At 40.0% G+C, this 12,491-nt stretch overlaps 1 protein-coding gene across 2 annotated transcripts in view; it reads left to right on the plus strand.

Moving 5' to 3' along the window:
• The first annotated feature begins 137 nt into the window (after window positions 1-137).
• Window positions 138-12,491, plus strand: part of CANX (calnexin) — a 31,798-nt gene continuing 19,444 nt past the window's right edge. The window contains exon 1 of one of the 2 annotated variants that reach the window (XM_055430911.2): window positions 138-332. The gene's annotated coding sequence lies outside the window, so the exon portion shown is untranslated. Of the gene's footprint in view, window positions 333-376; window positions 521-12,491 lie in introns of those variants that run through there. The other variant, XM_055430912.2, reaches the window with a different exon arrangement.

Here is a 12,491-nt window from a genome sequence, read left to right on the forward strand (position 1 = left end):
CCACGAAGAATAGCCCTAGGGGGCGTATGGGAAAGTCCTTGGAGCGATGGTCGCATTGGCCAACTGAATTCAGAAGCTGGCGCGGGGGGGCTGGCCTTGGCCCTAGCCGTAGCTACTCAGGGGCGAGGGGCGGGCTCAGGGCCGGGCTTCGCGCGGTGGGGCCAGCTCGCGCGGCGGCAGCCGGAGTCGAGGCCTCTTGGTCCCGCGGCACGTGACGGTTGTGCTTCTTCAGCTGCTGTGCCGCCGCCGTCGCTGTATTCTCTGCGGCGCGGGGCCGGTTGTGCGGGTGGGAGCAGGCGCGGGCGCCGCCGGCCGTCCCGCCGAGGCTCGAGGTGAGACGGGAGGCCTGCTTGTGTTCGGGCCTGGAGAACCCTTGGGGGCCTGGATACGCGGCGCCGCGACCGGGGGACCGAAGAGCCGGGCGTGGCCGGGGCCGCGGGGTCCGGCTGGGTATCGAGAGTTCAGGCCCAGGCCGGCGCTCCGGCCGTGTGGTGTGAGACCGGGACCTGGGCCGCTTGAGGTAGGCAGCCAGGCCCAGGCCGCGCCACCGGGGTCGGGAGGCGTGGCAGGTGCCTTAGAAGCTCTTTTGACCTCTGAGAAAGCAGACTTCTCCTTCTGGCTTTGCTTCTAGGGCTTTCTTAAGCTTATTGCTGACTCCCTGTGAAGCTGGGAAGTGGCTGGAGTAACTGGGTAAAGGTCTGGAATAGGATCGGGCCTAGTCGATGTCCCTTGTAGTGGGGAAGAGTTGATAGTGGGCCGAGAGAGACTATGTAGCATTAGAGGTTCAGTGTTTGAAAATTAAAATCACAGAGTAAAGAATGGAGTATGGAGAACGTGCTAGAACACGCAGGGGCTGAAAAACTTAAGCCCTGACATTTAATTACATCTCTTCATGGATGAGGAGTAAGTAATTCTGGTTTGTAAATTCAGAAAGACTGGCAGGAAAGCACCCGAAAGCTCTCTGGGCAAGTCATTTTATAGTGGAGGAAACTTGAGGCCGAGAGCTCTGAAATGATTGGCTCAAGGTCATAGGATTAATTTTATGATCACGTTGGACTTTTAGTTGAGGCAGTTTTCATGTAGTGGTTAAGGCTAAGGCCCTGGTTCAAGTCGATAATCTGTCATTTGGTGCTATATGAACTTAGGCAATTTACTTCTGCTCTATACCCCAGTTGTCTCCAAATAATGGATATAAAATCTGATGCTGTTGTTGTTAGAACTAAACTGTGTATAAAAAAGGACAAGAGACACTTTGACTACTTGATAAATGGTTTAAATAAATTAAGGCCTGAATGATGTTGGTCCCCTACACCGACATCCTTCTTTTTGAGTTGGTTAAGTTCGGGGACCTGAAGTCACCTTTATGGATATAGGAGGAAGAAATTGGACTTAGTGGATTAACTGCTGGGTATGACACAAGTGAATGCTGGCTGGAGGAAGTTAAACTGAGCTGAATATTAAAAGCTTGGGAGGACAAAGGTGAGCCACAGTTAGGTTTCTTTACCTCTGAGTTAGGAAATGGAACATTTTGCTTAATTTTTTAATAAGAATTAGTGGGCGGGAGGATTTGTTTTGTTTCGGGTGTTTTTTTTTTTTAAGGGAGGAGCTGTATTGATCTTTAAAATCATTCTGTATGTCAGTCTTTTAACAGCCATTTTTAAGTGTCATGAATAGAAGAATCACTGCTGAGTTGTCCATTTGCTGTAGTAAGAGCAGAGGTAGAGAATTATGTGGGAGTGCTCCTGTGCGCCAGCACAAGCGAACAAGTCAGGGAACTGGATTATGAGGTGGCCAGAATGAACGGTGTATTGGAGTAAATGTGCCACACAGCAAACTCATTTCCTGACCTGTCTGATAATGAGTGTCAGCAACTCCCTACCTATCTTAACTCAACAGTTTCAACTAGCACATTATCTTCCAAGGACCTTGAGGGGTAAACGTTTTGACAGAAGTTGTTGCTGCAGTTTTGGCAATCATGCTCTTGCATCCTTTCAGTTACAGAGTTCACTTTGCCCTGAGAAATGGCTTAAGGGAATGAAGTGACAGTTGGTAAGCACAAATGCAGGCTGGAGAGACTTGAATTCCAGGCGCAGCGAGGTAACTAGCTTAATGAACTATGTTAGTTTCCACATCTTTAAAACAGAATGAGAAGTGCCCAGGATCTTTTAGGAGAGACAAATAAGATGATGAACATGAAACGACTTTGAATGGCGTAATGAACTATGCAAGTAGAAGAATTGGCAGCTCATGACAACTAGGAAATAATAACAGTGCCTGAACATAGTTACAACCTGTACAACTTACTATAGAACTTTGTCAGAAAAGTGCAAGCTGAATGCATTGTTAACTGTAACAGATAAGTTTTAAATTAAGCTTAACTGTGAAAATTATTTGAAGAATTTTATTTTTTTAATTAGAATCTTCAGCAATGTTTCGGGAATCCACATTTTAAGTCTACTTAGTTTATACGAGAAAGGAAAGTGCTATGGAAAGATAACATTTTAATGTTCATGTCAATCAGAAGCAAAATTAAGAACTGAACTGGGCAGTGTACATCTATTTTTTTAGTGGATGAGCATTTACAGTAAAGGACCACTTTGAATTTTATGTACTTCCCTCCCACTATTAAGTGCTTTGATATTTTGACTAGATGTAGTGATAACCAGAGGAATGAAAAGTAGTAGTAAAATGGTTATCTGTGATTGGAATCAAATTCCTTTTAAGTGGTTCCTTTTCAATCTAAGACTTCAAGTTTCTTATCACTGTTAAAACTCAGCGTTTTAGGACCATCAAAGCTTAAATGGTGTTGCTGGGCAATACCTAGTAATAGTAGAAATCACTGATAATGTTGCACATTACTGTAAGCCAGGTACTGTTATAAACACGTTGCATGCATTTTGTTTATATCACTCTCCTAAGAAATACATAGTGTAAATGTATCCCAGTGTAAATGGCTCAGATGGTAAAGCATTTACCTGCAATGCGGGAGGCCTGAGTTCGATCGCTGGGTGGGGAAGATCACCTGGAGAAGGAAATGGCAACCCACTCCAAATACTCTTGCCTGGAAAATTCCGTGGACTGAGGAGCCTGGTAGGCTACAGTCCATGGGGTCGCAAAGAGTCGGACACGACTGAGCGACTTCACTTCCACTTTAAGAAGTGTTATTTTAGAGATGAGGAAACTGAGGCCCTGAAGTTAGTAATTCACCCAATATGCCAAGTTATTAAGTAGAAGATTAGGGATTGTGACTTGTGAGTTCCTGCTCGTTGTTGTGCAGGAACTAAGTTGTGTCTGACTCTTGTGACCTCATGGACTGTAGCCCGCCAGGCTCCTCTGTCCTTGGGATTTACCAGGCAAGAATACTATAGTGGGTTCTACTAGAGTGCCCTCTTCCAAGAAATCTTATCTTCCCAACTCAGCGATCAAACCTGCATCTCCTGCTCATTAACTACGTTTAACTGTGACCTTAGACGGTTTAGCTTTAGTTTCCTCCGGTGTCACATGGGATGATAGAACCTCCTGGGGATCTTATGAAGATTAAATTAGACGATCTAAAGGTGTCTAAAATCATTGAGACATAACATTTTAAAAGGGTAGATAAATGGATAGCCTACATGAAGGAAAGACTGCCTCGTTTTTTAATTACAGTCAGCCTTTGAAAAAAATCACTTTGTGGAATTGCCTGGTGGGCCAGTGGTTAGGACTTGGATATTCCATTGCAGGGGGCCCAAGTTCAGTCCCTGGTTGGGCAACTAACATCCAGCAAGTAGCCAAAAGAAAAAAAATAACTTTTTAAAAAAAGTAACCAATTCTGCCACCTAGGTCACTTCTGTTCTTTTTTCTGATTTCTCATGGATTAAAGGAATTAGAGGTGACATTTCCTAACTACTTTTAAGAGAGAAAATTACAAAAAGAAAAGCTTCAGAACCGAATGATTTCTCTAGTGAATTCTGCCAGATACTTAGGGAAGAATTAATACCAATCCTTCACAAACTTTTCTAAAAAATAGAAGAAAGGAAAACACTTCTAACTCATCTTTTAAGGCCAATATTACCATGATAACAAAATGAAAGACTTCACAAGAAAACCATAGAACAATATCCCTTAAGCAAATAGAAACAAAAGTCCTCAAAATGCTAGTAAATGGGATCCAGCAACATATAAAAAAGAATTATACACCACAGCCAAGTGGGATTTAACCCAGAAATGTAAGGTTGGTTTACCATACAATAAAGAATGTAACATATTGCATTAATAAAGGACAAAAAACCTACATGATCGTCTCAGTTTGATAAAGTGCAACACCCTTTTATGATAGAAGCACTCAACAGGCTAGGAATATAAGGGAACTTTGTTGACTCTCTTAAGAGACAAATTCCTTTTGTGGGATTTGTTCCTCTCTAATTTCTCATGGATTAAAGGAATTAGAAGTGAAATTTCCTAACTACTTAAAAAAATTATTTATTTGGCTGCCCTGGGTCTTAGTTGCTTAGATCCAGTTCCCCGACCATCTGGGGCCACCTGCATTGGGAGCACAGAGTCGTAGCCATTGGACCACCAGGGAAGTCCCCCTAACTACTTTTAAGAAACAAAGTCTTAAAAGCCCAGAACCAAATGGATTCACTGGTGAATTCTACCAAATTCTTGGGGAAGAATTAACACTAATCCCTCACAAACTCTTCCAAAAATAGAAGAGTCGAGAATACTTTGCACCTCATTCTATGAGGCCAGTATTACCCTGATACCAAAACTAGACAAAGACTTCACAAGAAAGCCATAGACTACTATCTTTAGGAAAACAGATGCAAAATAGACTATCTCGAAAGTATTAAAGTTTAATTTAAAAATAATTTGAGACTCCATTTGTTTTAAAAATCTTTTTTTTTGAATGACCCCTTACTGAGCATAAAGATACTATGAGAGGTGACAAATTTAATATTTCTTTAGTGTTTGCCAGTTCCTAAAATTGCTCTAAATCAATTTTTGATTTGTTGAAATTCAGTGCAGAATGTGTATGCTTCTAATAGAATATTTTGTGTTCAGTTGAAGTCTCGTGTATATTTTTCAGTATGTATAGTAAAATAATAGGACTTTTTAAAAATGTGTCCTGAGAACAGAGTTACCATTAACCAAAAATAAATTTGGAGGAATTCATAAAATTGGTGGCAGAGCAGGAAATAAGAAAATCACAGATAAACAGGGATAGTTCCCTGTCCAAATGCTACAGTATATACACCATTGCAAGGAAGAGTTAAAGAAAAAAATCATAGAATAAGAAGAAAGTTCTTCTTGTTACATAAAATCATTCAGCTTTGTTAAAATATTTAGGAAGTGTAGGCCATCTGGGAATTGAAGATGTGGTTGTACTAATTGTGTATCAAAGGAACAAACCATTTGTGTACTTTTATGAAGTCCTGGACTCTGATAGACTGTGTATTATCTTTTTGTATTTTCACAGCAAGCCTTTGAGCTAGTAGTACTACTAGCTATGTTTATAAAATAGGGAAGAAAGACTCCTGTAAGTTCAATAAGCTGACCAAGGCCACAAAGAGGATCAGGAAAGTCTTGAACCCAGATTTCTCTGACATGACAGTTCACACCATTACATACACTGTACTGCCTTTTGCATGAGGTCTTAATTTTCTGAATCATCAGTTTTAAAATAGAATACGTGCATTTCTAGAATTCGAGGTAAATTCACTCTTAAAAGTTAAAAAGTGAACTGAAATACTAAGAGTGAATAGGTTAAGGTCTCTTGAAGAATCCTTCTGACTCTGAGATTTTGAGAATCAGGCTTTTTGCTTTGTCCTTGGAAAGTTGAGACACAAGTTGGAAATCATTTATATTATTTATAAATGTATATTACAAATATGCATGTATTTTCTTGGCTTTGTGTACATTTGTGCATGTGATCCCAGGGGTAGAGATTCTCTGCCTTGAATATAAGCTGATAATTATATTTGATTATTAAAAGCAAAACACTTACTAACTGGAAGGAAGAGGGCAAGATGTTCAGATTTCTAATCCAACTCACATTTCTGGGTCTTTTATGTGCTTTGAAAGACTGGGTCGATTTAAAGCTGGTTTCTATACAACTTTGATCAAGTCTAACGAACCAGCCATGCTGATCCAGTAATACGTTTTTTAAGAGAAAGCTTTCAGGTTTGAAATCATTACACACCTACAAAAGTTGCAAAAAAATTTCGGAGAGATCTCTTGTACCCAATACCCAGCTTCCCCAAATAACAGTATAGGTAGATAACTGTAGTAAAATATCAGAACTAGGAAAAAATTGCATTGGTACAATCTACAGACCATATTTGGATTTCTCCAGCTTTTACCTGTCCTTGGGTGTACATAGTTATGTACAGTTTTTTCATGACACTAGTTGATACTTAAAATTTTTGCTTTTTTGGTGTTTTTTATAGACAAAATATTCAGGCTGGAGTCTTAAGTAGTACTAACAGATCTCTGCATGTTTTTTCCTAGTTAGGTAAAAGGTTATGAGTTTATGTTATCCACCTCCAACCCCCCTGAAGCTTGATTGGTAGGACTAATGGTACAGAATATTCATGAACTCTGAAAACATGGGCAAATACATTTTACGTTTCCAGACTTTAAGGACACCGTTTACTGATCCTGAAGGTCAGAGTTTTTTTTTTTTTTTTAAATATTTGATAACTAGTTGGCCCTCATGGAATTGACCACTAATAGCAAACATTCATTTAGTGTTTAATATGTGCCAGATTTGCTGATGGGCATTAGACCCATTTTGTCCTTTAACCCTTTGTAATACAGAATTCTCACACTTCAGTCTTGTGACTGCCAGGAAACAGTCTTGAGCCCTGCCACCCAGTATTTATTGTAAGTCCATTTGAGGGAATTCCCTGGCAGTCTCACGGCTGGGCATTTTCACTGTTGGGGCCTGGGTTTGATCCCTGATGTCTCAAGCTATGCGGCACAGCCAAAGGGGAAAAAAAAATCTAGCTGAGAAATATTTAATGAGTATTTGAAGGAAGTGCAGTCTGTTCACTTCACTGGAACCTAGAAATTGTAAGTTTTATTTCCAGATCAAGTTCTGGATCAACAGAAATCAGAACTTGGCCTATATAGTGTTAGCCCTCATATCGTTGGTTTTATTGACTTCACTTTTGCTCTAGTTAAGGGATACCGTACAATAAAGCCACACAAAACTATATTTACATATAATTTAAGCGTGTTTTTAAGAAAAGTTCACTTTGGTAGACTCATAATGTTAAAAGATTTTCTTTTTTGTGGTTTTGATTTTTAATTGCTACTCTCCTGGAGGTCTGTAAGTAATTTGTAATTTGCCCAAGACAGGAATTTAAATGGGTCTGCTGTGAGACCGTTTGTGGCACTAAGTAGTTTAGTCATGAATTAGACATCCACCTAGCGTTTGCACCCAAGCTCAGAGGGGCACTGCGGTAGAGTTTAAGGTAATAGCCTTGCGGTGATTAAGAAAAAAATAAAAATGGCTCTTAGAGGAAAATCAGGAAATGAAGTACTCCAAGAAAATGATGGCTTTCAAGGAGAAAGTATGAGAGAAACTGCTATAATGCATTCAGGAATATGAGAAATCTTGCACTGGAAGAGGTAATGTAGCTTAGCATGAGCTGTGAAGAGACTTAGAAAATGTTTCTTTACTGCTGGAAAGTGTTAACTTGGTTTAAAGGCACATGATTTCTTCACTTTTATTCTTGAACATTTCAGATCTAGGAGTCATTTGCTCTGTGACTTTGGGGAAGTTGGGAGTGGGGGAAATGTGCTGTTTATTTTTTTAAAGCATTATTGCTTTGTTGTTGAGCTTCTTGTTAACATATTTCCTGTTAATAATCTTAGAAATAGTGACAACAGAGAAATACACTGTCTGCTTTGTTGTTTAGTTGCTAAGTCATGTCCCACTCTTTTGCGACCCCTTGGACTGTAGCCCGCCTGGCTTTCTCTGACCATGGGATTTCCTAGTCAAGGATACTGGGAGTGGGTTGCCATTTCCTTCTCCAGGTTGGGATTTTCCCTACCCAGGGATTCAACCCACATCTTCTGCATTGCAGGCAGATTCTTTACCACTGAGCTACCTGGGAAGCCCTTACATTCTCTGCTTAGGAGTTTCTAAGTGTTAAGACACATGAAGAGTTCTATCTTTTCCCAAAGTAATTAATTAATTAGGCTGCACTGGGTCTTTGTTGTGGCAGAGGGGTCTTTGGTTGGGCCGTGAAGAATCTAGGTCTCTGAACAGGGATCAAACCTGGCTCCCCTGTGTTGGAAGCATGAGCTCTCAGCCACTGGACCACCAGAGAAGTCCTTGAAGAGTTTTAAAGGGAGAAAAAAGCTGCTTCTTAGACGTCTTCTTGGACATTAATATATATGAAAAATCATTTTGTTTCTAAGATGCTCCCGATTGTGCCAATGACCGTTTTTGGCACGTCAGTCTGTTGTACCTCAGTTTCTTCTCCGAAAAGAGATTTAGACTAGATTCCAATAGTATATATTTCAGCCCTGACATTTTTCTTGGAGGGATAGGAGATAAATATTTGATGCATAGTAGTGGAACATCCTTATTTTAAAAAATGAATTTTTTACAGAATCGTTTTAAATCTATAGAATCATTTCTGCCATTATCAGCAACATTATTAATGAATGATAATGGTAATTACCGAAGTCCGTGTTTAATTCAGATTTCCTTCGTTTTTACTTGCTGCTCTTGTTCCATGGTACTGTATTACATTTAGTCTCCTTAAACTCCTCTTGGCTGTGACAGTTTTTTAGATTTTCTTTGTTTTTGATGTCCTTGACATATTTGAGGACTACTGGTCAGGACAACAGTCCCTCTGTTGGGATTTCATTGATGTTTTTCTCATGATTAGAGGGAATATGGATTTTGGGGAGGAAGACCACAGAGGTTAAAGTACTGTTTTCACCACATTGTATCAAGGGTACATGCTGTCAGCATGACATCACTTTTGGTCTTTACCTTGAGCACCTGGCTGAAGTAGTGTGTGCTGGGTTTCCCCGCTGTAGATTCCTGCTTTTCCTGTTCCCATGCAGGAAGGATAGCTCTATGTGTAGCCCACTTGTAAGGGTAGGAATTACATTTCTCCTCCTTGACAGTGGGCTGTCTGTATCTTGTTACTTGGAATATTTCTGCCTCGGAAATTTGCCTCTTATTTATTTACTCTCATTTATTTATTCAGTAATATAATGTGTAGATTCATGGGCATTTATTTTGTACTTTGGAATATATTTTATTGCTCGTATTGTTCCAGCTTTGGCCATTGCTCGCTGTTATATTCCTTTCATGTAGCCCCCCATCATTGTGGGTGTTTTTGTTTTGAATACTTCATCACTTTCTGATAGTACAAGATGTTCCAGGATTGTCTTATATGTTTGCTGCCCTAATCCTAGAATCAGCCAAGGAACCCTGTTTCCTTTTATTGGAGATGATATTGGAAACCAAAATCCTTGGTACTAGGGTATTTATTGTATTGCTGCTGAGATGTTAGTAGTTTCTTGTATGCCCTCTTAACTGATAGAGCAAGAAAATATATGTGTGTATACTAAGTGGTTTATATGCACATGAAATTAAAAGACGCTTACTCTTTGGAAGGAAAATTATGACCAACCTTGATAGTATATTAAAAAGCAGAGACATTACTTTGCCAACAAAGGTCCATCTAGTCAAGGCTATGGTTTTTCCCGTGGTCATGTATGGATGTGAGAGTTGGACTGTGAAGAAAGCTGATCGCCGAAGAATTGATGCTTTTGAACCGTGGTGTTGGAGAAGACTCATGAGAGTCCTTTGGACTGCAAGGAGATCCAACCAGTCCATTCTAAAGGAGATCAATCCTGGGTGTTGATTGGAACGACTGATGCTAAAGCTGAAACTGCAGTACTTTGGCCACCTCATGCGACGAGTTGACTCACTGGAAAAGATTCTGATGCTGGGAAAGGATGGGGGCGGGAGGAGAAGGGGACGACAGAGAATGAGATGGATGGATGGCATCACCAACTCTGTGGACATGAGTTTGAGTGAACTCTGGGAGTTGGTGATGGACAGGGAGGCCTGGCGTGCTGTGATTCATGGGGTCGCGGAGAGTCGAACACGACTGAGCGACTGAACTGAATCTATAAATATTTTGCATGTAACCCTCTGTATATTAAGATAAATGTGAGTTCATATTGTAGTCTCTTAACTCTTGCCCGTTACCATGTGGATTTTCTTAGCCTCTTTGCCTTGCTTGTCCTTAAAGTTACCATGCTCAGCATTGAAAATGGCTCCTACCATACAGCATCCATTTACTTAATTGTTCAATTCTGCTATATATGTATGCTGCGGCTAAGTCACTTCAGTCGTGTCCAACTCTCTGTGACCACATAGACGGAAGCCCACCAGGCTCCCCCGTCCCTGGGATTCTCCAGGCAAGAACACTGGAGTGGGTTGCCATTTTCTTCTCCAATGTGTGAAAGTGGAAAGTGAAAATGAAGTCGCTCAGTCGTGTCCGACCCCTAGCGACCCCAAGGACTGCAGCCCACCAGGCTCCTCCATCCGTGGGGTTTTCCAGGCAAGAGTAGTGGAGTTGCTTGCTATTGCCTTCTCCGACTATATGTATAGCAGTATCCAAATTGTTAACCTGTATACGCATGTGAATCAGCTTAACTTGAATGTGCTTTTGTATAGTCTGGTTTTACAGGCTTCACTGATTTCCAGAGTTACTTAGGTTAACGTTTTTTCCCGCCACCTCTTTGAGGTTGTTTCATATATTTGTAATACAGTTGGGTTGTTTTGTCACATCCTCTGTGTATCCTTGGATCACTCAACCTCTTAAATGATGTTTTATAATTTCCATACATCAAGATTTATTCTTTGTGCTGTTAAGTTTTATTAGATTTGAAAAATGTGTAGTATCATGTATCCATAATTACAGCATTATACAGAATAGTTTCTCTGCCTAAGAAAGCCCCTGTGCTTACCTGTTCAACCCGACCGCCTCCTCTAAACCTCTAATTTTTCTTTTTTTTTCTTTTGATATCTAGGATTTGGCCTTCTTCAGAATGTGATCTAATTGGAATTATATAGCATGTGGCCTTTGCAGACTCAGCCTTCTCTCAGCAGTATCCACTAAAGATTCAAGTCTTTTTTTTGGCTTAATAGCTTTTTTTTTTTTTTAATTGAAGTATAGTTTATAGTTGTTTACAATGTTGTGATAATTTCTGCTGTACAGCAAAGTGATTCAGTTTAGGTAGCTCACTTTGTAATTTCTGAACAATATTTCATTGAATGGGTGTTCTACAGTTTGTTTGATCATTCCCCTACTGAAGAACATTTTGGTTTCTTCAAGTTTTGAGTTATTATGGATAAAGCTGCTATAAACATTTGTGTGACAGTTTTTGTCCAGTCGTAAGCCTTCAGATCAGTTGGGCAAGAACTTGGGAACATGATTGACAAATCATATAGTAAGTCTATAGTTAGCTTTGTAAGAAATTGCCAGAGTGTGTTCCAGAGTGCCTGAAATTTTAGATTTTCACCAGAAGTGAAATGAGTTCCTGTTACTTCACATCCTTGCTAGTGTTTTCGGTCTTAGCTATTCTTACCTCATTGTTTGCAGTTACCTAATGGCAGATGAAAGGGCTTCCCAGTTGGCTCAGCGGTAAAGAATCTGCCTGCAGTGCAGGAGCTACAGGAGACCTGGGTTTGATCCCTGGGTCAGGAAGATCCCCTGGAGAAGGGCATGGCAACCCACTCCAGTATTCTTGCCTGGAGAATCCCATGGACAGAGGAGCCTGGTGGGCTACATACAGTCCATGGGGTTGCAAAGAGCCGGACACGACTGAAGTGAGTTAGCAATGGCAGATGATGTTTGATCTTTTCATATGCCATCTAAATATCTTGTTTGGTGAGGTATCTGTTTAGCTGTTTTGCCCATTTTGTAATTGGGTGGTTTGTTTTCTTACTGGTTGAGTTTGTGTTCTTTGTACATTTTGGGAACCATTTCTTTATTAGATATTTATTTTGCAAATATTTTCTCACTAGCTTGATTTGTTTTTTATTTCTCAAGTTTCTTTGATACAGTTGAAGTAAGTTCAACCAATTTTTTTCTTTTGTGTATCTTGCTTTTGATGTATTGGAAACTCTTTGTCAAATCCAAGATTGCTTAAAATTTCTCCTATGTTTTCTTATAGAAATCGTAATAGTGCAGCATCCTTTTTGATATAAGGAGTATGGGTAGGAGGACTGAAATGAGGGTGGATTTTGTTTCTTGGAAATACTGGATTTTCATTAATGAAGTGGAGAATTAAGATCACTTTTAAATATATTGTTTTGAATTATTTCTAAGTGTGACCAAGTCTTTAACAAAATTTGGAATGTTTGGGCTGGCTTAATAGTGGCTCTTGAAACTGGACCTGTTTAGCATTTTCTTTGGAGTATTGGCAAATTCCTTTGGCAAATATTGAAATAGCATATGTAAAACTAG

The sequence above is a fragment of the Moschus berezovskii genome, chromosome 8, assembly GCF_049115385.1.
Source record: "Moschus berezovskii isolate FMDL1 chromosome 8, NW_MosBer_1.0, whole genome shotgun sequence".
NCBI lineage: Eukaryota > Metazoa > Chordata > Mammalia > Artiodactyla > Moschidae > Moschus > Moschus berezovskii.